The 4774-nt window shown below is 45.2% G+C and overlaps 1 pseudogene; it reads left to right on the top strand.

The window, feature by feature from the left end:
- The first annotated feature begins 3154 nt into the window (after nt 1-3154).
- On the top strand, nt 3155-3271 carry LOC126095847 (5S ribosomal RNA; annotated as a pseudogene).
- Nucleotides 3272-4774: the final 1503 nt, after the last annotated feature.

Below are 4774 nucleotides of genomic sequence, written 5' to 3'. Positions count from 1 at the left end.
CCACTGGAGTTTATCTATCATCTCCGTAACGCTTTCGCGATTACTAAATGATCCTGTAACGAAGCGCGCTGCTCTCCGTCGGATCTTCTCTCTCTCTTCTATCAACCCTTTCTGGTACGGATCCCACACTGTTGAGCAGTATTCAAGCAGTGGGCGAACAAGCGTACTGTAACCTACTTCCTTTGTTTTCGGATTGCATTTCCTTATGATTCTTCCAATGAATCTCAGTCTGGCATCTGCTTTACCGACAATCAACATTATATGATCATTCCATTTTAAATCACTCCTAATACGTACTCCCAGATAATTTATGGTATTAACTGCTTCCAGTTGCTGACCTGCTATTTTGTAGCTAAATGATAAAGGATCTATCTTTCTGTGTATTCGCAGCACATTACACTTGTCTACATTGAGATTCAATTGCCATTCCCTGCACCATGCGTCAATTCGCTGCAGATCCTCCTGCATTTCAGTACAATTTTCCATTGCTACAACCTCTCGATACACCACAGCATCATCTGCAAAAAGCCTCAGTGAACTTCCGATGTCATCCACAAGGTCATTTATGTATATTGTGAATAGCAACGGTCCTATGACACTCCCCTGCGGCAGACTCTTACACTGTAGCCTAGTAACGTCAGGCGATTTCGGCAGTGCGGAAACGTCACTGGTAGGAGGTTCAAAATGGCTCTGAGCACTATGGGACTTAACACCTGAGGTCAACAGTCCCCTAGAACTTACAACTACTGAAACCTAACTAACCTAAGGACATCACACACATCCATGCCCGAGGAAGGATTCGAACCTGCGACCGTAGCGGTCGTGCGGTTCCAGACTGAAGAACCTAGAACCGCTCGGCCACTGCGGCCGGCACTGGTAGGAGGTACTGCATGGTCAAGGCTGTTGTTTGTTGCGCAACCACAGAGCAAGCGGATGTGCTCATGCCTCCTCTCTGACAGTTTAGCCTGTATGTGACATTTCCGTGTGCGCTGACGGTTCGTCTGTTGCATTGTTTTCGGGAAGATCAAACACACTTATAGAGACTTGACCCTCGTTGTCTATTCTTAAATGTAACGAGAAAACAGATTCTTGTAGGCGAAGCTATGATGACGCTGAGCGTTCCCTGAATGAAGGTTGCAAATAGTGTGTCAGCTGTGGCAATCAGCAGCCGTTTATTGGAACACCAGCCAAGATCAAAGGGGCCGCTCCGCGCACGTACCTTCTGAGTGCCACATAGACCGCTGCTGGAGGGATCAGTGGTACAAAGCCGTGTTCAGTAGTGGGAACGGACAATACCATGGCGTTGGGGATGGTTACTCTGGACATTAACTGGGGCCGTACTCGTCTGACAAACAGGCTGCCCGTGAGATCCCACGACTACGGTCGAACGCCGAAACTCTTCCACCGTAGCCTAGTAACGCCCGACTCGCGCTGGGAGTCAGTCGGTGGCGAGGTAACTGAACTGCTACATTGACAAAGAAACAGTGGTGCGCGCTTTCTAGGAAATGCGTGTCTCGCGAAGCGAGGAAGCAAATTGAAGTGCAGGAAGTTCTGGGTCTGTACTATACTAAGCAAACGAAGTGAATTAGAAGAATTTCATCATTTTCATGAGAACGTAAGAGTGATACGGAAAAATTTTCCTAGTACATTAAACTTTCGATTATCCGCGAGCGGATTATCCGCCTATATCTCCGTGTTTTGTTTTTCAGCCTCTGAAAATCTTTCTTTTGCCCAAGAATGGTCGCCGTGAACAGTAATGCCACTTTGCAACACGAGTGTAGTAAATAACGTGCTGCTCCACTGGACTGCGTCGTTGCGGTGCATAGTGTAGTCCTGTGGTTTCTGTTAGTGCCGAATAGTTCCTGATAACCGAAACCGTGTCGTGCTGACGACGAAGCGAAAAGTGGAAATAAAACTGTTGTGTGCAGGAATCCTGTGTACTCGGTTCGCTAGACAACCAATCGAGCAACTCGTATTAATGACGACACACACAGTGGTTACGGTTACTACAAGCCACACCACAAGTTGGGAAACGGGGCCAAATTTCTAGTAGTTTTTCTGTCGAGTTGAGATTTTCGCACAAAAATGTTTTATTCATATCTTACAGAAACTAGCAGTACGGCAATAAACAGCCTTTTAAACACGCCGCTAACGGCAATCAGGTAATTTATAGCAATACAACAAGTTTTAAAAAAAATTCTTATTTAAAAAAATAGAAGTAACAGTACGGGAATAAACAACCTTTCAAAACACGCCGCTAACGGCAATCAAGTAGTTTATAGCAATGCAACAATTTAAAAAATGTAAAGAACACTAGTAAACACGCTACTAAAGTAAATACAGAACTTAGATAATAAAGTACGGTGAGGTAGTGAAGCTACCAACACCGCCATAAAAAAAATCAAAGGTCTCAGCAAACACACGATTAATGGCAATAAAGGAATGGAGGAATTAAAACAAGTTTTTAAACAAAAGTGTCCTGGAATATCATTAGAACATAACAGATATGACGGACGCGTGTAAGGCGGCCACAAATCACAAACTCAGGGATCCTCAGGCTAGGCAGAATACTGACCAATTTAAATATGGCCGTAAACACAATTGCCACTCTCAGGCTGGTCACTGCATCCACTTTTAGTCAGCGAAACCTTGCAATAAGATGGCTTAACTTGCTGACAGAATTAGAGCTGACCTCGTGCAAGGAAACATTACACCACACAGTCCTGAATGAGCGACCACATGATCAACCAACAAGAGGCATGAATTTACTCATAACACGCGACAGAATAGCGAAACAATTAAACTGCCAAAACTACACCTCCCATCGGGCAGTAACGAGAGGAGGAGGAAAGATCACTGTCTTCAATTACACCGGTGCAGGGGATAGGAAACCCGATCGCCGGAGGCCACAAGGCAGAAGAGACACTGGATATGCTAACGTATTACTTAATAATTAAACCTTCCACTAACTTAACTTGCAATTGTGCTCGAACAGGCAGTACACGACCTCCGATGGCAAGGATCCACACATTCAACCGCGCACGCGTCGCCAGTGTACCCAACACGCCACGGTCACGCGACAACACGCTATGTCACCGGTGTTCACGTCTTCGCTGCAACGTCGACGGGTATTGACCGCTCATTCATGTCAGGTGGCAACGGCCTTGCCGCAGTGGATACACCGGTTCCCGTCAGATCACCGAAGTTAAGCACTGTCGGACGTGGCCGGCACTTGGATGGGTGACCATCCGGCCGCCGTGCGTTGTTGCCATTTTTCGGGGTGCACTCAGCCTCGTGATGCCAATTGAGGAGCTACTCGACCGAATAGTAGCGGCTCCGGTCAAAGAAAACCATCATAACGACCGGGAGAGCGGTGTGCTGACCACACGCCCCTCCTATCCGCATCCTCAGTTGAGGATGACACGGCGGTCGGATGGTCCCGGTGGGCCACTTGTGGCCTAAAGACGGAGTGCTTCATGTCAGGTGTCTCCTTTTCAAACTACAGTGTTGAAAGGGAGGACTTAAAGAAGCTTGTTAACGTCCCACCAAGGTGAAATGAACAGCAACTACTCGTGGGGCGATTCTGTATACAACCAACCCGCGCGGAGCTCTTCCGCTCGGCCCGCTCACAACACAAAATCGACATACATCACGTGGCGACTCGGTACAGCCGACCACGCCTGGTCCGCGCTGGCGAGCCACACTGCCCTCCCGTGTCCTCCTGACTCTCTGAGCGCACGCCCCTACTTCCGCGCCACCCTTCGACCATAGATACTAGTAGACTGGCCTTGCTGTGCAGAAGCTATAGGGCTGGTGTGGCTCCAACATAAACCACGTGACTGATGGCAAAACGTGGCGGGATTTCAAATCAGCGGTCTGTATTTATCGTATTTTACCCACATTTAACAACTGACTGCCAAACGCCTCCAACAAAAAGTACTTTTTTATTTGCGAAAAATTATGTCAGAGCTGCATTTGGATTTGTTCAAAGTACCATTTATAAAATCTAACAAATACATCGAACGCCCCTCTGGTGGGCAGCGGGACGAAATTACTATAAACTGTCAATTAAAGTAAAATGTCGTTAAAATTCTTTTAAACAGTAAGAGTGGGCTCGTGTCAAAACTTTAAATATTGGGATTCCCCGCGTTTTGAGCTCTAGTCACTTACAAAAGAAAATGGGATATGGGAATTATGTCAACTATAGGTGCCAAAATTGTCGACTTTAGGAGCAGGTCCATTTTAGAGTAACAATTTTAGGTGCACTTCAAAAGTTCAGTACCTACTATTTTTACAAAAGTTTAAACTATCAGTTTAAAAAATGATATTTTAGATGAAAGGTGAGACTTTGAAGTTTCAGAAAATAATTTTGGAGCCTACATTTATTTAATAGTATTAGAAGGTAGAAAAAAATTCTCTTCATGTGTCGACTATAGATGCTCTTACCTTATTATAATGTCACTTGTATATACAAAAAGGCGCGTATGTGCAGATGGCTTAAAGTTTTTCCGTTCCAGGGCCTGTATCCAAAGCTGCCTTCGGTTTTCATCCTTAGGGAACCTATGAGTAGGAACGAGAAACAGCTTTACTTACTTCTGTAACCGAATTATCACAGATACTTTCCAAAATGTAATATGAGTCTGACTTTACAGGCATCGCTTTCAACACTTTAATTTACGTGATACTCTATTTCAAGTGTAAAAAACATATAAAAGTCACTTCAGCAGATTTCAATAAACGCATCTGCACTATCATACAAATACTTACACGTGAA

This window comes from Schistocerca cancellata, chromosome 8, assembly GCF_023864275.1.
Source record: "Schistocerca cancellata isolate TAMUIC-IGC-003103 chromosome 8, iqSchCanc2.1, whole genome shotgun sequence".
Lineage (NCBI taxonomy): Eukaryota > Metazoa > Arthropoda > Insecta > Orthoptera > Acrididae > Schistocerca > Schistocerca cancellata.
The sequence above is the reverse complement of the archived record's forward strand: the minus strand, read 5'-3'. Positions and strand labels throughout refer to the sequence as shown.